This window comes from Phascolarctos cinereus, unplaced genomic scaffold (genome assembly GCF_003287225.1).
Source record: "Phascolarctos cinereus isolate Bilbo 61053 unplaced genomic scaffold, phaCin_HiC Scaffold_9;HRSCAF=440, whole genome shotgun sequence".
NCBI lineage: Eukaryota > Metazoa > Chordata > Mammalia > Diprotodontia > Phascolarctidae > Phascolarctos > Phascolarctos cinereus.
Window position 1 is genome coordinate 139361378 of NW_027556402.1, and position 21960 is coordinate 139383337.

The window sequence follows — 21960 nt, forward strand, 5'->3', positions numbered from 1 at the left end:
TTCTAATGGAGCTTAAAATTAACATGCTTTTTCTGGTTTGAGCTTTGTTTTTTCCTCGGTGCTTTACTTTATGCACCATATTAGAGAAGTCAGCAGAGCTTTGGGAGCAGTTTGTCTTAACTGCTGCTATAGAACCAGAGGGAACAAGGAGCACATAAAATATTAATATTTAAGCTCCCAAGGAATACAACACGTTTAGATGAAAGAGAAAGATTGAAGTTTATGTTTCAGAGGAAAAAAAATATTGACCAGGTTAGTTTTTTTTAAAAATATATATTTGTAGAGCAAACTACCCGAGTGTCTTAACATACAACTACAAGAATATCCAAGAATAACACAACCAAATCCATTATTTCTCAGTCAAACTTACAGCCTAAATGTTGTCAATGTATTTTTGGGGAAACTTATTTTACTTTGGGAAAGGAAGACTAATTAATCCTCTTTTTTTTGGAAATTTAAAGTTCTAAATTTTGCTAAATGCTTTTCTCACCCTGTTCCTGAGAGTTAAGGAATATTGTTCCCATTCTAGAGTTGAGGAAACTGAGGCTTTAAGAGGTTAAGTATTTTGATTAGCCTGAATATAAGGTCCTGAGGGCAAGTACTGTCTCACATCTGTATTTGTATCCCAGTTCCTAACTTACAGTAAGTGCTGAATAAAATGGTTTTAATTCGGTTGATTATTCCTGTACACAAAGCTAGATCATGGCACATTTCCTGACTTCAAGCAGATAGTCATAGATTGAGTTGAAGGTGTGGGTGCGGCTTGATAAAATTTGTTTGGAGGGAGGAAGGGAGTCAGAAAGAAAAGAAAGAAGGAACTCAGTCATGATTGCTACAAGACTACTTATTATCATACAATCAGAACTTTCTCTCTCTCTCTCTCTCTCTCTGTCTCTCTCTAACTCTTTCTGTGTGTGTATGTATATATATGTATATACACATCTACATACATAATTTTTTAAGCTTACTATATCGTAAATACTTTCAAAAATTGCTAGAAAATACAATTATAATCTCCCCACTTCTCTCTAGGAATATGCTGGCTAAGCCTTATTCATTTATCCAAGTTGACAGCTATGACAATTTAGAACCGAATTGTGAATATTTAATCTCTGATTAAACAAAAACTAAGTGACATCTGTTTTGCTATGACATACACCTAAAATTATCCAGAATGAGGGATTTAAGCTATATCCAACTGCCATTCTATATTTCAACAATTCTCTTGAATAATTCTCAGTCAAAAGACAAATAGATGAATATAAACTTTTCCTTTTAGATAATGTAAACAAATCATTATTTTGAGATGAGAATAAAACATTCACTTAAAAAGCCTACTAATTCATATTTGCAACACTAAATTATTCCTTGAATGTAGGAACTGTTTCTTAGATATCTATCTCCCAGTTTCTAGTACCAGGAACTGCACAGAATAGGTTTTTAATAAATGTTTGCTGATCAAATGGGTGTTTGGGAATATAAGTAAAATTATAGCATTACTTATACAGAACATAAGTGTGCATTTTTTTATTTTAAAAAGCCAAAAGTTTCTATGTAATGCATACTATAGTTAAAAGAATGGGAAACGTGTTATAATGAAAATGGCAGTTAGTAGAGAAGACACAAACACTGATCTCATATTATAGACGTACTTTTGAAAAGCAAGAATGAACAGGCCTATTATAAGGATGATCAAGACTTAAATGGAACATCTGCTCCTGCTGGAAGAATGCTGTACTTTATTTAATTGTATTCATGTGCCATAGATAGAGCACCGGGCCTGAAGTCAGGAAGACTCATCTTCATGAGTTCAAATCCAGCCTCAGACACTTATTAGGTATATGACCTTGGACAAGTCACTTAACCCTATTTGCCTCAGTTTCCTCATCTATAAAATGACCTGGAGAAGGAAATGGCCAACCACTCCAGTCTCTTTGCCAAGAAAATCCCAAATGGGGTCATAAAGAGTTGGGCACAACTGAAACAACTTGACAACAACAACCCTTATGTTGTCATTATTCTGCACAATCATTCATATCACTGTTTTCCTCACAACAGACTGAGAATAGGTTAACATTCCTGATTATCACACTTTTTTACAGGTATGTCCAAAACTGGACCCTAGCTAATACAATCATTCAGCTAAATAATGTATATACATATACATATGTATACATATATCAGAAATGATCATGGTTAGATTCTTAGCTCAAAGTTTTGTTTTGTTTTTTCCTTCTACTCCACTACAATATTCTTCTTGTGATAGCCATGATATTTATTTGTGTTCCTTTCAAAGGAATAATTTTCATCCAAATTCTAAAGATTGTGTTGAGAGAATTCAGTACTTCAGAAGTAAAAAGAGGGAGGCTACAGAATCAAATACTCAAAAGAGATCTTAGCTTGAAATGTGCACATTAAATTTGAAATATTTTATAGATTTATATGCTGAAATTAAGTTACAAGGAAAACAGTCTGTAAACATTCAAATCTGACAATGCATGCCAGTGTTCATATCTTTATTGTTATTGCACAAATTGCTAACTAATCATTCTTTTCATTGTGAGCCAGAGATGTAAGAGATAGCAGTGGTGTTAATGAAGTAATAATTAATAGGAAAATGAAAGCAATCTACAGGAGGATAAGAGTTAAAGCAATAATGCAAATGTTAGGAAAACCCGAGGGGGGGAGGAGAGTGGAAATGTGGTGTAGTAGAAAGAGTCCTGGATTCAAATTCAAAATAATTTGGTTTCAGTACTAGTTATGTGACCTTGGGCAAACTACTTCCATTTCCCCTATCATGTATATTATTTGCATGGTTTCACCTGCGTTAGAATGTGAAATCTTTGAGGGAAAGTACATTATTTTTTTTTTTTTGCCTTTCTTTGTGTTGCCAGTGGTTAGCACAGTGTCTGGCACATTGTAAGTTCATAATGAAGATTTGATGACTGACTGACTGACTGACTGACTGACTGACTTTTACCCCCTTCACTTTTCTCATCTGTAAAATGAAATTCCTAATACAGCAGTTTCCTAAGTCATCTTCCAGTTCTATGGCACAACGAAATCTATTATAGCTAAAGCAGAAGATACTTCTGGAGTGACAAAAAAAATGATCATATCATATAAAGCGTTCACCTACTACGTCTCACTAAGGCATAGTTGTTGGGGATTCACCAAATAAAGGCCAATCATTTCAATATGATGTATTAGACCATTTTTTCTGATTACAAGAGCTTTTGATATAAAGATTTTTTAAATGATATGTTTAAACTCATACACAATGCATGAAGTGTTAAATTTCCAATGTTTCTCATATGTTTTAAAATTTTAAATATTCCTACATTAAAATTAGGCATCCTGGGAGAAAATGAAATATTCAAAAGACTAAAAAAAGGCACAGAAGTAAAAAATACAGCTTGAGCTGTCAAACATAAATAAAACACCATGGGACTTTTTGCATTTGTCATTTAAGATATATATCCACTGTCATAATGGTAGAAAAAAAACCAACTATCATTGTCTTTTTACTGCATGTTCAAGATATGAGCCCTTTTGAATTTAAAGTCAGCAATCTATAGTTGTAAATAACAGACTCTGGCCAAAGGTGAAAGATCTTTGAGGTCACAACCATTTTAAAAGATCTGAAAAATTTTCAATAGCTGTCTGGATTTTATGTTGCATGTAGTACAAACTTATCACACAGATAAAATAGAAAATTAGAAGTGCATTGCTAGCCCCTAGAGAATGGTTTGATACCTTCCAAGTATAAAGCTGATTTTGCTACAGAACTCACAGCACTACAATGGGAACAGCTTCACCAGAGGTCCATTTCTTAATTCAATTCAATTTATTTTTACTGCAATTCAACAAACATTTATTAAAATAAAGATAAATAGATTCACATATGACATTCAGTCAAGGTCGTGCTAGCCACTAATCATTATTCCTCTTTACCTTCCGTGATTTTATTTTCTAGATTAAACTGAGGTAAATTTTATTCCATAACAAAATAAAAATGACCATCATTTTGTTTACTTGAAATAATTGGTTTCACATTAAAATAAATTTGGGTTATTATAAAATTGTAGATACCCTGAGAAGTACTGGGTAATTTAAGTAATTAGTTTTGATATTCGTAATGCAGGCAAAAAAAGCTGCTTTGCACTTGACAAACTATGATAGCACCTTAAATAGAACTGTTTTGTCTACAGGAATTAGTGTATCCCTGTTCACCGACATTCCTTTAAGGCCATAACACTTCAATTCAGTGCAATTCAATTTCACTAACATTTATAAAATATTCAGCATGGAGAAGGCAAAGTTCTTGGTTCTGGAAACACAAAACACATTTTCAACAATCCTCACCCTCAAAGAACTTGTATATGGGGGGAGGAAGATACAATAGGGATGGACAGAAGTACATACAAAATATTAACAAATTTAAGACCAGGCTTCACATTCCATGCATTTGTCTAAATGGCCATCTTGTCATCTACCCTGCCTGTTACCTGATTTTTTTTAGGGCACCTGTAACAAAAGAACCGGCATACACTGGTGGGAGAAAAAAATCCCTCAATCCCTGAAGAAGTTAATATTCTTACCTCTGAAACTTCCATCCTCAACAGAGCCATCTTCATTAGTGAGTCAATGAGTGTGTTCACATGGATCACTACATCTAGACAGCCACAGACAATCAGAGCAGACCATGCTTTACATTGTATTAAATTGTTCATCCCATATACCTTGTCATTTGCCTTGCCTCTATGGGCCCACTGCCCTCCCCTTTCTTCTACCTCTACCTCTTGTTCTAGGACTAAATCAATAAATCACCAGTATCATACTACCATTCTTCCTCAAAAAGGGTATGTCAACTCACTAGCTGGAATTCCCCAGATATTCCTTGCCCTGGCTACCACTCCCATATCTGTATCATATCTCCCTGTTAGAATTTAAGCTCCTTAAGGAAAGAAGCTCTCATTTCTGTATTTGTATCCCTAAACCTTAGCACAATGCATGGCACAGAGTAATTAATTAACAAAAACATTTTTATATCCAAAAGTGAGGGGACAGGCTTGTAATTCCAGCTACAGGGAGGCTGGCAGATCTTTTGAGCTCAGCTGAGCTATACTGTACACAGTTCAGCATTATTGTGGTAAGTCTCTGACAGAAGTGGATGGGTGGCACTCCTAGATCAACTAAGGAATGCTAAACAGGCCTTGATTGGAAATAAAACAGATAAAAGAGCCTGTGCTGATCAGTGGAAGGAGAAGGCCCCTGAATGGCTACTGCTGTTAGTTCCAGTCTGGACAAGATGGGAAGACCCAGCCATTAAAAAAAGAGGGGGTGGGGTACTTATTCATTTATAGTACATAAAAGTTTTTTAAAAGGAATTTGAAGACTAAAAGAACTTTAACAACTAGGGGAGGAGGACAGGATGGAGAAGACATCTCTGTAGGAGATAACATTTGACTTGTACTTTTAAACAAATTAGGGATTCTAAAAGGTAGACATGAAAAAGGAGGTACAAGCTGTGAAAAAAGGAAAGGAGGCTAGAGGCAGATGGATGTTTTCTACAGAGAATAACTCAGAAGCCATTTTGACTGGTATCAAGGACATGAATGGGAATGATATGAAATAATAGTCAAAAGATAGAGTGGAAACCATATTGTAAAAGGCATTCAACACCAGATTGATGATTGTGTTCTCCAGCCTAGAAACAATAGGTGGAAGAGGCCACCAGAGATTTTTTAGTATAGAAGTGACACAATCAAATATGGGTTTTAAGAATATCAACTTGGTGTGACTAAGGTAAAACTTTCCATGTCGCAAGCAGGGTCACAAGACACCTCGGGAATCAATGGTTCAAGGAAGCTCCAAGGGAAGTACCAAGGGTTGGTAGTAGGAAGGCATCCACTAAGTAGCAAAGAAAATAAGGTTTCAAGGAATGTCAGTCCCCTCATCCCTACTTTCCCACCTCACATATCCAAATGACCTGCTTTTTAATGTCAGCCCAAATAAGAAGAGTTGTCTTTTTATTGGAAAACAAACAAACAAACAAAAAAGATGCTAACCATTTTCTACAATGTCCACCAAGCTCCCTAATCAGAAAAATTGAGGTTTGCTGTTTCTACTGGAAAAATGTCCACACAACCTCCCAATTCTTTTCAATTGTTTTCCATTGACAGAATCCATCTAAGGTTACAATGAGTCAATATATTGTCAAAGGGCTTTTTGGACCAGCAGAAACTATGGAAACAATCTGGAGTCCTCCTCACTGACTATAGGTCGGGGAGAGATGGGTGAACATTCTCTATTACTTCAGGTTATTTAGTCTAAACCTGTCTACTCTATGCATGCTGGGACATGTTGAGGGTAGCCTAATTATAATATGAAAGCTTCAGTGTTGTGGACACGAAGTAAGTGTTTTTTATCTTGAATTTGTTTTCAGAACTAAATTTAGGCTTGATTTCCATAGAGAAATAAGAACAGAAACTTAAATCAATCCTATTTTACCTAAGGATAAGAAAAGAGGGGTAATGGCCAGTATCTCTTATTTCTCACATAAAATGATATCTTTCTTCTTCCAAGTCTTCACCAGAAAGGTCTACCTCAGTGTTATCTAACTATATACTTAATTAAGCCAAGTGTTTCAGAATGAGAGTAAATAATAAGCAGGGCTAGTTTAGTCAAGTGATAGTTTCAATTTAATTTTATCCCTTGACTTTCTATTTGAATACTCTTACTATACTACATTGTCATGAAGCCTTCCTACTTTTCTGATCAGCCTTAGAAGTTAGTTTATATGAGGCAAGCTAAACTCTTAACTAAAAGGCTTTAGGTGAGTTATTAAATCTCTGTGCACCTCAGTTCTCTCATCTGCAAAATGAGGGGATAGAATGGTAACCTCATTTATATTTTCCAACTCTGATATTTTATCAAATATGGGTCAATTTTCAATTCCAAATTAGGTCTAATATTTAACAACTTTGAAAACTATTTTTCCATTAGTTGGTTCTTTTTAAATTCATATTCTAAATCTAAATTCTAAATTCATTCTATCATTTATTCAATAAGCACTAAATATATGACCACCATACTGGTGGAAATGTACAAAGACAAAGTAAATTAAGAATATACTTAGTGCCATAATAAATGTCATTCATTCTTTAAAATCATGCCTTTAAAATCAAGAGCAAATGTTATGAAAATAATTTGTCACATCACTTGCTCATGTGTTTGTGGGTTGCCTCACAAAAGGCCTATGAGATAGATCCAACAAGTGATAGAATTCCCATTTTCCTGTAATGAAACAAGTGAAAAAGAATATGATGTGTCCAGTTATACATAGCTAGCAGTGGTTTGCTGGGATCTGAACTCAGAGCCTCTCTCTAAATCCAAAGTTCTGAGTCCCTAACATTTTACTGGCCTAGGGCAATAGCCATGGACATCCATTACAGTGAATGTGAAGCTTCTGACTCAACAGTGAAGTGAAATGCACCAATAATTTACTGACCATACAGGAAAATACACACACACACACACACACACACACACACACACACACACATGTGCACCACAAATTTGCTAGGTTGTTCTTATTTTCAAGCACCCCAGGATCATGTTAAAATTGGTTATGGGCAGATTCTTATTCTCTGCAAATCTTGCTTTCAAGAATATTAACAATATTCAGATATGCATTACTCTGCTTGAGTTAGCTATGTTGACATTTCTCTTGATTGATAGCACCTGCTTTATTTGTTTTATTGGCATCTAGACCTCTCTATTTTTAGTTTCTATTCTTTTTTTTTTCCCTACAAGGGAAGGCTAAATGATGAATCATCCTCTTGATCCATACGAAGTTTGAAAGAAACTAGGTTGCCTTTAGGTTAGCCCTTCAAATCAACTTACTTGACAAGCTCCTCCTGTTTTCTCAACAACAGAGTGCAAAGCAGAAACGAATTTACATGAACATGATGGGAAAATCTGAAATGCCCTGTTCCTTCAGAATCATCTTACTTTTTTTTTTTAAGGCAATTGGGGTTAAGTGACTTGCCCAGGGTTACACAGCTAGTAAGTGTCAAGTGTTTGGTCAGAGGCCGAATTTGAACTCAAGTCCTCCTGACTTCAGGGCCGGTGCTCTATCCACTGCCTCGCCTAGCTGCCCCTATATCTTACTTTCAATCTCATTTCTCATTATCATTTCTTTCCTTCCTTCCTTCCTTCCTTCCTTCCTGCCTTCCTTCCTTCCTTCCTTCCTTCCTTCCTTCCTTCCTTCCTTCCTTCCTTCCTTCCTTCCTCCCTCCCTCCCTCCCTCTCTTCCTTCCTTCTTTCTTTCCTTCCTCCCTTCCCTTCTTTCTTTCCTTCCTCCCTTCCTTCCTTCCTTCCTCCCTCCCTCCCCCCTCATCCTTTCTCTCTCCCTGATCAGCACAGATGCATTGACCCACACCATTTTCAGCCTGGGACACTTGGCCCCTCCTTGGCCAGCCTGGAGGCCCGTGACTTTTAGAGGCTTATCATATCAGTGCTGGAATAAATCCTGAACTCAATAGATCCACTAGATTTAGCCTCCCCAGAAGCAGGGATTACAGGTATGTGCCACCACACCCAGCCCTATTGTTTGCTTTAAAAAAAAAGTGAACTTCAAGTCCAGGATATAAGATAGACCTACATTCACATATGAATACAAATAAATACTGCAAAGCCAGGTAGCTTTAATAAGCAGTTTGAGGTCAACTGGCCACATATTATCCATCTCAGTTTCTGGTTCTGTTTAAGGAATAACTACTGTAAACAGTAAGAAAAGTAGTTATACACAAAGATAGGACTTGTCCAAAATACTTCTAGAAAATAGTGCAAGAGAAAATTAGACACAAGGAGTACATTAATAGGTGTTTGACTATATGGTACAATAGTTCTATTGATGGCATCTGACAAAACAGGTAAATATGCAAAGAAATCTCTGAGGTGCCTTCCAGCTCAAATATTGTGAGTCTATTTGTTCATTTATTTACTGCCCTGAAGGGTCCCTAGCATCATTAGAGTCATATTTTTAATGCTGAAGGGATCTTTGATTTCATCAGCGTGGATACTCCCTTCACAGATTCAGACGGAAATCTCTCTACACCTCAGCAGGCAGCTTACTGTGTTACTGGGAGCAAAAAGAGTCGTCACCTGATGGTAACCTTCTGGTGATGAACTTCTCACAACTCCTGCAGGCTGATCTTCAGACAAAAGACACATAGTTCATCAGGGGGCTCATACTTTAAGCCATCCCAACTTAATCAGACCTGCCTCAGCTTGTGTGCTGCTGGTATAAACTTTGAGAGCCTAGGGTCACTCCAAGGCCATAATAAGCATTGTAGTAAAGCTTTAATAGATGTTTTCAAATTATAATATAGTTAGCTAAATTATCTAAAGTACTGTTCAAATGAATAAGAAATAGAAGTGATTTTATAAACCTTCAAGTTGTTATAAATGGGCTCGTACAAGTTAATACATTTTGAAAGATGTATTTCACTGAAATCTGAAAGGTATCATCAGAATCTGGCTCTTTGTAAATGAAGTTGATAAAAAAAAACAGAACTGGATCTGTTCTGCACTTGAAGCACATCTCAATAACTCTAATTATTGGGATTGCTTATGCTAAGCTGAAGGAGGGTATGATATTACCCTCCAAGAAATGTATGGTATTAATGGAGTGTACCACCAGGCATCTGGAATCAACATTTACAGCCTGCTTCAGGGGTTCCTGTGCCATCCCTGGAATGGCAAAGGAGGACAAAGATACAACTCAAGTAGTAAAATCCAGTTTGAGAGAGTGTTTGAGATTCCAGAATCACTGATGTCAGAAAGCAAAAGAGGATAGAGAGAAAAACAGTGAGTAACAAGATCATCACACCATTCTTCATCCCCTGGGACATATCAGAGCTTGTGAACCACTCCAGAGTCTCTTAAAATCATACCAAAGCAGAGCAAACAGAGGAGCACAGAATGGACTCATTTTTCTGCTACAAACAGACAATTTCTTTGCACAAGCATTCTCCACTTTTGCTCTTGCACTTAAGCTATCTTTTCTCTTCCTCTATCTCAACACCCGCTTTGTGCACGGAAAAAAGACACAGACAGTACACTGCATTTCTATCTCACTATCATCTATTATTCAAGAAAGGCCTCATTGAATAAATGTCTGTTCAGAGTCTCTAAACAAATTTCATTTCTGAACACTACTGTCTGCAGCCCAGCAGGCTATTTCACTAAGATAAGATCACACATTTAATCAAATGCTCTAAAAAAAGAAATACACTCTAAGTTTGCTTAATAATGTCAAATAATAAAAATGCAATGTTGACAGCATACTAATTTTTGGTACTCTTTCTTCTTCAAGGGTTTATATCAATAGGCAAGGTCAACTGCACATGGGAGTTCTGCTAATTAGGGAGTCGGTTAACCATTAGATACTCTTCTAAGCTGTCTTCAATACTACTTACGTGGACTTGGTACCTACAACTTAAATAGAACTGTTTCTGTCAATATAACTTTTTCTCTCAAATACAGTAACAGAAAAGCATACCCTACATTGTAGAGTTTATAAGTTAGAAGAGATTTCACCAATTTGTAGAACTACATCCCGAATAGACCATATTCTTCAAACATACCAAGTATCAACATTACATACAAACAGGGAGAAAAAAAATATATTTGAAGACACTGCATATAGATGCATCCTAGACATGCTTCTTTGGTACAATGTCAGTACTAACCAGATTTAACTGCCCTCTTGGAGTTCTCATAAGGAAGATAACAATTGATGTTCTGAAGTGAAATAATCTCAATTATATAATAACAAAATTGTCGGAACACAAGAAGGAACCTCTTTATTCCTGGAAGCTATGGCACTCTAATAGAGGCCCTGTATAGCATTAACTTTCATGGCTGCTGCATTACACTACTGATTCAAGATCAGCTTGTAGCCCATTAAAAAAAGAAAACAAAACAAAACCAAACCCTGACCTTTTCCATAAAAAAAGCTTGATGTATAATAACTTTTCCCCAAAATTATAACTGTGAAGTTGTTTTTAACTCCAAAAATAAGAGTTTATGTTTATCCTGAATGAAATTCATTTTATTTGATTCAGCCCAATACTCTGTCTCTAGAGGGTTTGTTTTGGATATTGCTTCTGGTGTCCATCGAGTTTTTTATCCTTTCCAGCTTTCTGTCATTTGCAAATTTGATAAGCATGCCATTTATGACTTTATCCAGGTCATTTATATTTAAAAATATGTTAACCAGCACACATCTAAACACAAAGATCCATTGGGGTCTCACTAAGATGCAAACTACCAGAATAAAGGTATATATGTCAAAAGCATAATTTTTTTTTTTGGGTAGGCAATAGGGTTAAGTGACTTGACCAGGGTCATACAGCTAGTAAGTGTCAAGTATCTGAGGCCCAATTTGAACTCAGGTCTTCCTGACCAGTGCTTTCTCCATTGCACCCCCTAACTGCCCCCTAATTTTCATTTTTAAGATGTACATTAGCAAGAACAAAGTATGTAATGTATACAAAATAGATGGATACAGGTTTGTGAATACATTTTCTTATTTTAAAAGATTATCTTATTATAATATAGTTTCTTGTCTCAGATACAAGAAGACATGAGTTTAAGTCCCGCCACTCACAGTGGCTGTATCACCCTGGGCAAGTCACTTAATCATGTTCTAGGCAATTCTCTAACATTTTAGGTTGCAGAGAAGGTGCTGACAGAGCAGAGGAAGTTTCTTTATCTGAGAGTTCCCTATACCAATGAAATCATAAGTGTAGGTACAATGCCCTCCCCTCCCACCATACCTTTTGTTTTCACAACATATTCATTTCCAAATATATCCTCATGACTTTATATCTGAAAGTAACCGCAGTGTTCCACACTGATTGACCTCCCTGCTTCCACTTCTACAATGAAAGGAAGGAAGATACATTTTCTCAGGAGAACATTTTCAGTGATTTTATAAGTATAATATTTCCTTAACTCTTGATTTTTTTTTGTTAGAAGTAACAAATGACAATGTAAAAATTTGCACTAGTAACATAAATCCTTATCAGTGTTGTCTCTGAATTCAGGAAAGATGTCATCTTGAATGAAAATATAAAAGCACCATTTCACTGTTAAATATATTTATTGATGGATGATGACGAAAGTGACACACCTCCAGGAATTCCACATTCAAATCCTGATTCATCTATTATCCTCCTGAAAGGAAACTGTATACTTACCATGGGTAGTCTTCCAAGTGCCATGCAATCATAGCCTAGTACTTTGCCATAAAAGCTATTAGAATAATGCACGCAGAATATTTAAAATCTTTATGAAAGGGGAAAGCACACAAGTATCCATGTCCCTGAAGTCTGATATAAAAGAAAGTTATATCTCAACATAATCTTTTTAAATTTCTATATAATGGCAAGGAATTCTAAATTATGTTGGAAATGATAAGTATCAATCATTGACAAATCAATTATACTAAAAATTGTGAAAAGAAGTTAACAGAATCTAAGGAAGCTTTGATTTTTGTCCTGTAAATGATATGTATTTAAAAACATGGCCAAAAATAATAGGATCTGGGGTACTGGTTTGTTGTGGGTTTTTTTTCCTGTTTCTTCCTATGCCTCATTCTTCCCCCACCCCCACACACACATTCCCTCACTCAGTATTTAGAAGAACTTTGAGGAAAGGAAAAGGAAAAAACAGGGGACCATTGAAAAACCTCTTACAGGGTCAGCTGTCAATGGAATGCATTTTAGTATTCAGGTTACCCACCCATGCAGAACATCAAAAACTGGGCTTGAGTCCTTCCCCTATTCTCATAGGCTTAAGCTAATGCTGAGCTTCTGAAGCTGTACTGAATAGTAACACACTCTGCCTCTGCAGGACTTCTAAACACCAGTACAAACTGATTAAACAGAATAGTGTAGTTTCTATTTGGCTTACTTCTTGTGGCATCTTCTAAAATGCCAAATCTTGAATATTTTCCAAAGTCAGCTGTTCAAAGATTCCACCCATATCCTGGTGTTAATATGCAGTTCATTTTTAAACATATCTACTATATCATTGTGCCTAAACTGTTACTTCCTTAGGCTAAATATTTTGTGTCTATCATTCAGATAAAAGTTACTTTTTTATCTATTATCCTACCACTCATTATTTTCACAAGTATTGCTAATGTCATATTTTAAAAGACTAATTTTTCTGTCCCCTTCAACATCATAAGAGTCTTTAAACATCTTGACATTTACAGCAATCATGCAAGTGTGGACTACAACTTTTAGGCTATGAGTCTTAAAGTACGAAATCCTTTAGAAGATTTTTGTGGCTTTATATATTTGGCATTAGACGATTCTGAGACAGTACATACATAGCTGATGATTCCATGTGGGAAAATTATTATGAGTTGAATGTAAATATTTTTATAGTTAAGTTATTCCTCACACTTCATATCCCATTTAAAATCAGTCTTTATACCTAGCACTTGGCAGTTGTCAAAAATATTTTCACATCAGGATGATTATTTTGGGGTGGGAAATTAATAGCAGGGTATTACATACATACATTGCATTTGTGTGTGTCACACACACACACACACACATACACACACAATCTGCCTTAATCTTTTATACAAATATTTGTGATTTCTATGAAGCATCAAGTGAGAGTAAGCCCAATATAGTGGATAAAGCATTAAAATTGTAGTCACAAGATTTGGGTTCAAGTACCATCTCAGACATTTAATAACTGTGTAATCTTGCCTCAATTACATCATGTGTGATGAGGAGGTGGGATTCAATTGGCTTCTAAGGCCCTTTCCAACTCTAAACTCTGCAATTTATCTATTCGAATTCCTTCTAGAATCCAACAGTTTTTAAGTGGAAAAAAAATCAGATTTTCTTCTTAACAACTGTCATTTACTGACATTTCATTGACATTCTAATGCAAAACAATACCTGATTTGGAAGGGCTATTGTATAATAAAAATTCTGGGACATAAAGCATGATTAACCAAAGCAAGTTACTAGAAAAGATGAATTTCAACTCTGAGTTTACCACGAAAGATTTGGACCAGCAGAAATATGTAGTTATGTGTTAGGCAAAGGAAGCTGGTATGCTTGGTGAATGTGAATGTACCAGGACTCTGGAGCACAGCCTCAAAGAGTTATCAAATTCAAAAATGCAGTAACTCAACTCAAGTGTTTGGCATCAGGTAAAATTACCCAGTATAGCAATACTTATTTCCACAATGAATATCATACCACACATAGACACTAGAGTTTAAATACCACTGATTTTCTGCCATTTTAATTAAAATATTACCCTGTTTTCCTTCCAGTGAGAATGACCAGACAGTTGCTAAAAGATTAAAAGTTCAGTGGGTTTTCTATTTTGCTTCTCAGGTATATAAATATTCAATTATAGTTTCTGAAAGTTAGTCTTCATTAAGTACTCATATGAAATGACAAATTACACAATACAACATGCCCAACCTCAGAACTGCTTTTTTTTCCTTATCATCCTAGCACATAGTACAGTACCTGGAACACACCATGTATTCAAAATATGATTGTTGGTTGAATGATTTATTTCTTTCTACCACAAATATCATCATTTCTATATTAGCCTTATGGCAATATAAAACCTTTCATTTAGGTTACAATTAAACAATGTTTTAATAATATACTTTATAAAGCCTCCATGTTTTCACCCACTAAACAGCAACCTAGAAAACTGAAGTTACTCCTTTGGGCAACTCACTAAAAAAGAGTTGTTAAAGGGGAAAAGTAAATGCAATGACAAATCTGACTGCCTCCTTCTAAGATGTAAATACTTACTCGTTTTCTCAAAGTACAAGGTAGCCAGATTGTACCACTACTCTTCCAGCTGCCTCATAATTGTGCTAGTTAAGATGTCATTTTATAGCTTTCTTTATATCCAGTAAGAAAATTACCAAATATTTTTGGGTACCACATAAGCTCATTGGATTCAGAGCTGGACAATACCTTAAGAGATCATCTGGTTAAATCTTCTCATTGAACAGGTGAGAAAACCGAGGCCAAAGAGTTGAAATTACTTATCCAAAGTCACATAGGGTGGTAAGCAGCCAAGCAGATAACATCAGTCTAGATCTTTCTATTCTGAGACTACAAATTTCTACTTAACTAGGTTGAATTCTTATGAGCCTTAAATGATAGAAAACTGAGTATTAATCATTATCACTTTCAAAAAATTTGATATCATTTAGTAGGTTCTGCAGACTGAAGTTGATATAGGAAGACTCTTAAATTTTGAACATTATGAATCTTCATTCTAAGATATGATATCCCAAAGTCACTTGTAAATATGTGTGTGTGTGTGTGTGTGTGTGTGTGTGCGCGTGTAGTATACTGTCCTTTGGACCTATTCATCCAATAAGTCCTAGTCTTCAAGAATATTATTCAGATTGGAAAGGAAAATGAATGGCAAAAGGTTTTATTGAGAGGAAGTCAGATTATGCTACAACATCTCCCCCCCCCCCACAGGTGGTTCAAGGGAATACACTGGGCAATCAAGCAGATTATATTATTTTCTCTCCTAGAAGGAGTTTTCCAAACAAACAAGGTTACTGTAAATAGCATCCCATCCTGAATAAGAGAATGTTGTGAACAGAATGCTAAATTCTTCTAAAATGTATATATATCAGCACCTTGAGATAAAACCAATTATCACTGAAACTATTAGTTTGAGCCCAGGGCTATGAAGGGGCCATGATACCATATCTGGAAATGGTAAATTGTGGTGGTGTTTTTCTTTTTTGTTTTACTATAATATAACATAGAACTAGATGACCAGATTTAAAAAAAAACATAATTCTTATTAACTTGACTTTTAAACAATATTCCCACTAAACAGATTTGAAATGAGTTTTAATTAATTATTCAAACAATCATAGAATTATTTTTGATTACACTGAGATCTCTTTGTCTACAATGAGGTGTCATAGCTGGTAGAAAGGTCTATGGAGAAAAAATAAGAATACTGAGCCCCTTAGGGCATATATGCAATATAAATTACGCTATTTTGTCAAGCAGGCCAATAAATATCAACATTAAAATCAAAACCTACATCAGCCACTCTTAGTGAATGAAAAAATTACATTTTCATCTCACTATGCAATAAATCCATTAAAGAAGAACTAAGAAAACTAAGGAAAACAACAGGGCACAAAGTTCATATTTGCACATTTTATTATAAAATGGAGAGATAAAAAAATAAAGAAAACTTAGGAAAACAGGAGGCACAAAACAATAGTAATTCAAATATAACCCACTCCCTCAAATTATTTGAATGCTAAATTACAAGTAAATCTCATCATCTGTTAGAGCTCTCCCTATATACACAAAACTCACATTTGCAATGCAATGCAAATCTGAGAAATCAAAGGAGAAAATTTCCAGCTGTAAAACTGATAGAACAAGGATTCTTTCCCTACAAATCCAACTGCTCCATGCTGGATTAAAGCTGCAGAACAACCTCTGTTGATGATGCCAGTTTAACTATGAATTTGAAATCAAATACAGCTTTCTTGCTGGGATCCACAAAAAAGCATGAGTGTCCTTTGGGTCAAGGTGGCTAGATTCTAACAGCAATAATCACTTCTTTTTAAACCAAAACACCAGAATTTGAGACCACAATTAACTAGCCTGAATTGAACCACTTCAGTTTCCCACTGGGCTATTTGACAGATTATTTGGCCAAACTTAAATTCTTGGGATCCTCTAGTCTTTTTCTCTTTTCTTTACAATGTCCCCAGCTAAAGGTTCACAAAGAAACATATGCTAAATAAAGTCCCATAAAAGACTCTTTGCCTTTCTTACTCATGAGAAACAATGCCATGGGCACACACACAGCAGTTGAAGCTAGAAAAGTCTCATATTAGCTTATTCTCTATAGAAAGAGGTAAACTTTTCAATGTATAATATTCAAAGATACCATATGAATATTTTAAAAGAGATCTCTCTCTCTCTCTTTCTCTCAATTCTCTCTCAATTTCTCAAGGTGCAAATTAGAATGATAAATACACAAAACAATCCAAAAATGAGATATCAGAAGCATTTTGCCATCAGACAGACCATATGCTGATAAATCAGTCTTCAGTCAAAGGATTCCTGATGCTGTCTTACATCTATATCTCAAAATTTATAATGTTTCATATTACACTTTCCAGTGAATCACTTTTCCCTTCCTTCCCTTCCCTACATGGAAATAATTCCATCAGCTATATAAATGGGGAAAAGGGGAATATATTACTTAACAATTATGGGGTGCTAAGGAATGTAATTCAAACACTTCTGACATATCCACCTTCCACTAAAGACTGCACAATACAGATGGACACAGCTCTCATGACATCAGAACCTGTGGAATGTACGACTGCTAGGAAACACATGCTGCTGGGAAACAAAGAACAGATCTGATCAAATCTAATGTAAGGCCTGGGAATGACTGGGATCAATCTTCTAGATTGGGAGTAAATGTACTACATGAGATTCAAACTTGCCAGCAAACTGTACAGCTTTAACACATATACTGTGGAAATAAAACCTCCCTACAAAGACTTATTTCTCACTTATCTTCTAATAATTATAGCTCTCTCAATTATCTATCAAAGGAACTGCTCTTAGCCAAATCATTTGGTTTAAAAAGAATTCCTTCATGTTGTCCCTTTACTAACTAAAAGGACATATTATTTAATCAAATTTGGCTTCAATTGATTCAATATTTTCCTTTTTGCAATCTCAGCTCTTTTAGAAACTAAGATCTGTATACCAATCCAATCTGGGATCATCTCCTTTTTTAGTATCTTAGAAACCAAATGCCCTCACACAGAACCCTGTGTACTTTCAGTTCTAAGTAGAAGGATACTTGCAACAAACCCCAGAGCAGCCTAAGTGTAACCACAACAAAGGGATTTTGCCATCTCCGTCAGGTATAAGAATTTGAGAATAGTTTACCTAGAGAAAAGTAGTAGTTTATAATTGAGTGTTTATCTTGCCTTTGTGAAAGATAAAGTCTTTTTGCCTTTCTTACAGCATTTGCTTAAAAAAAGACAATGGATCTTTTTCTAAATGCTGGAATCTTACAACAGATCTCTTTTAACTTCATGCATTCTCTAGAAGACTCTTTTGGGTGACACTTACAAAAAGGACCAACAAACCCATTCTCTCTCAAGTTCTGAGGCAATTCTAAAAAGTGGGAGTCACAGGACCACCCCATTCACCACAGATTGGAAAGATACCAGGAGAAAGTTGGCTAAACTCTTTCTACACTGCATGTGAAAATGACTCAAAAACAAAGCATTCCAAAAGCAGTTGCCAAATCTCTGAGAATTTCACAGTGAACTTCTTGAACCAACGGTTAGGGAGAGTTAAGAAGAAACTAAAACTAGTCTGATACATAGTAACTTCAGAGGAAATATTCCCCTTTCTCCCCAGTCTCCACTCCACCCCCCCAAAAAAAAAGCTGCCTGCAGGAAAGGCAAGCCAGGAGAGTAAGAATGCTAATGGTTTCTAATGAGTAAGCGGAATGGTAAAGTCAGCACAATAGACCTCGGTTGTTTTGGCTGTAACTGCAATTGTTACACGGAGGCACGCACGCATTGTTGTTTACAATGTGCGTTAAGTACAACTGGCAGGCATCACTGGCAGGGATGGAGACTATGCACCTCGGAGGTTACTCACACACCAAGAGTTCTGAGAACAGTTCTCTGTTTCTCCCGGAATGAATAAAACCAAGTACACTTCAGGTAATTGGGGGTGGGTCGCGTGGAGGGGGCTCCAGGGAAGTGGGGAGGAGAATCAATAGAGCCAGGGTGGTATAGGCTCGTTTCGGTTATTTAAATCTCTGAATGAGATGACTCCTCTCATCAAAGGAAATTAGGTAGCTTTCTCAAGCGCAGCACCAGCAGCTCTGCTCTGAGAAACAGCACACATCGCCCCTGACTGGTTAGTGGTTTGGGGAGAACTCAAGAAGGTGAGAGCTGGCTGGACTCAATCAACCCTATCATCCCGCGCTCCCTCCTTCCTCCTTAAACCAGATTTTCCAGTTAAACTGAACAGAGACGATTTCGATAAGACAGTTCAGCGTAAGTAGCAGTAGCTTTGCCACCCTCCTACCAAACACCCCACCCCCAGCTCATCCTCAAGTGCGCGCCCGACCTCTGAGGGCTCTTAGCCCCAGGTGGACCTGGTATGACCCACTGGGCAACAAAAGCCAGCTCTTGATGTAGCTACTACCCCATGAATAGAAAAAGGAGAAAAAAAGACAAATGCTCCTAGCCTTCCCTTCTCCAAGCGTGAAGAGGTGCCTACTCACCTACCTGTAACCCAGCATGTTACAGTCACCTTCTCGCTTCACCTTTCCAACTCCTCCCTGACATTACTGGTGGCCCCAGTTCATACCAGCACTGTTCCCCATCCCTTTTCTGATGCCACCCACGAAAGTGGCTCCCTTTCTCATGCCTGCCGGGCTGAACTAAGGCTGGAGGGCATTTTAGGGAGGGTGACTTGGTCAAACTGAAAGACAGAAGAGGTGTAGGAACAACTGCCGGGGGGTGGGAGGGGGACTACCCAAAGCAGGTCCTGAAGTAGCCAAATAGGGCCAGCATGGATGCTCTTGACCTCGAGGGAGGAGGATACAAAGGAAGCTCAATGTCTCTGTCCTCTCAGACCTTGATCACCCTCTCCTACCTTCTTCCCCCATCCGCTACCCTAGCCCTCCTTCAGCCGGACAAACCCCAAACACAGAGAAGCCGTCGTTGTTTCAATCCAGCGGATAGGGCTGTAAGTATTGGGGGGGGGACGTCCATATTTTCAAGGGTGTGCAACTGCCAGCACTCTTTTCTCCCTTATTCCCTTTAAACCTCTCTCCTACTTCAAATCACCAAACTGTTGGAAATATACTGAGCCGCCCAGCACAGCATCTTGCACGGAGCCTTCAGGAGGGCATCACTCCCCTTTCCACATTACCATACTGTGCGTGTGTGTAATGCCCCGCACCATCGCGGCCGCCGCCAGCCCCTGATGCCAGGGAAAGAGGGACGAACGCATCAGGCTGCCCTCATCCGTTACGATGACTATTACGATGAGTGTGAAGAATAAATTACCTTTTGTAACCTCCGGTTCCTGAGATAGTCCCATCAGTTGCTCAACAGCCTGTAGCCAGGAGCTGCTCCCACAATCCAGCCATGGAACCCAGGGGGAAAAGATGGACCTGCCACAGTAAAGACAACCTCCTCCCCCTAAAACAAAAATAATAATCGAAGCTCGAAAGCGGGTAGCAGAAGGGTGGAGAACCCAGGCAAGGATAAGGGGAAAAAAAAGTGTCTCCTTCCCCCTCTTCTTGTTCTGCTACATAGCCACCTCCACCAGGGGGGAAGGGAGGGAGGGGGGAGGCTTTTCTTCCTTTTTGTTTCCTTACTGATATACACACCAAGAGGGAGAAGGGAAAAGGAGCAAAGAAAAAAAATGTATTTCCTAGTCAGTTGCCCAACTTCAGAGTAAGGTTATGTCTCCAGCAGCAGCGCCCACACAAAATCGTCAGCTATTAATATGCGGCAGTCATTGCACGAGCTGCTGCTGCTGCTGCTTCTCCTCCTTCTCTTGCCGCCGCTGCCGCTGCTGCTGCTCAGGAGAAGACGGTGCTGAAGAGACCAAAAATCTTCCACCATCCCCCCAGCTGATCTTTATAGCCAGTCCCCCCCCTCCACAAACTCCACCCCCCCTTTCTCTTTTCTTTTTCTTCTTCTTCCTCGTCCTCTTTTCGGTTTGGAGCGAAAGAGATGAAATAGGTAGGGAGAGCCAAGGGGGGCAGGGAGGGTTTCTTCTCCCCCAGAGCCACCACCTCCTCCTGTTGTTCTTTCCCAGCGAAGGTTTCTTTCTCCCGCCAGTAACCTGCCCAGAGAATGGGGGAGAGGACCACGCAAACTCCTTCCCCGGTGCAAATTGTCGGAGCGCAGACCAAGCAGCGGCCGAGGTGCTGAAGCTCCAGACAGAGCAAAGGACTGAGCCCGGGGGGTGTAGCTGTTTAGCTTGCGGGCTGATCCAGGGAGCTGCGGGCATGTGGGAGCTTCATTGCCCGACCCCCCTTCTCCCAGCCACCGCCGCCGCCTCCTCCTCCTTCTCTTCCTCCTCCTCCTCCTCCTTCTCTACCTCCTCCTCCTCTTCTTCGACTCACCGAGAGCGAGCGAGGATCACACACACACACACACACACACACACACACACACACACACACACACACACACACACACGGAGCTCCTGCCAAATCAAACCGTGCAACACACGCTCACACACTCACGGAGGAAGAGAAAGGGAGGAGGGAGGGAGAGAGGGGAGAGGGACGATTCACAGCCAGCAGCAGCTGCCGGAGCAGAGCAGGCAAGCAGTCCAAGAAAAGCCAGAGGCAGCCCCCTGAAGAACCAGAGGCAGCAGCTGCATCCCCGGTCCTTGGAGAAGAAGCGCTGAGAGGATGAGCAGACGAAGGGGGCACCTCACCGGGTACCAGGGTAATCCGTGATAGCGCTGGGACTGTGCAGCCCTGGAGAGGCGAAGGCTGCCGGAGCTCAGGCAGAATGAGCCGAAAGCTAGCCAGCGAGCCGAGAGCGCAGAAAAATCGGGGGGGGGGGTCGACTTAGGGGGAAGGGGAGGGAGAGAGAATCGGTGGAAGCAGAGAAAACCCGGATCTGGACCGTCAGCTGGCTCTACGGACGCGGGCTCCACCTAGCAGCTCTGCAAACGCATTGAGGTGGGGAACAAGAGGGGAACACAGAAGAGAAGAGGAAAGAGAAGCGGTAACTCTAGCAGGCTCCCCTCCTTTTCTCTTTTTCCATGTGAAGGGTACATCCCTAATGGCTAGACAGTTCCCTGCCTCCTTCCC

General features: G+C 38.4%; 1 protein-coding gene across 8 annotated transcripts in view; it reads right to left on the reverse strand.

The window, feature by feature from the left end:
- Window positions 1-20758, reverse strand: part of ADGRL3 (adhesion G protein-coupled receptor L3) — a 943202-nt gene extending 922444 nt beyond the window's left edge. For 5 of the 8 annotated variants that reach the window (XM_078148806.1, XM_078148805.1, XM_078148804.1 and 2 more), the window contains exon 1: window positions 20189-20756. The gene's annotated coding sequence lies outside the window, so the exon portion shown is untranslated. Of the gene's footprint in view, window positions 1-20188 lie in introns of all 8 variants that reach the window. The other 3 variants (XM_078148808.1, XM_078148807.1, XM_078148809.1) reach the window with 2 other exon arrangements.
- Window positions 20759-21960: the final 1202 nt, after the last annotated feature.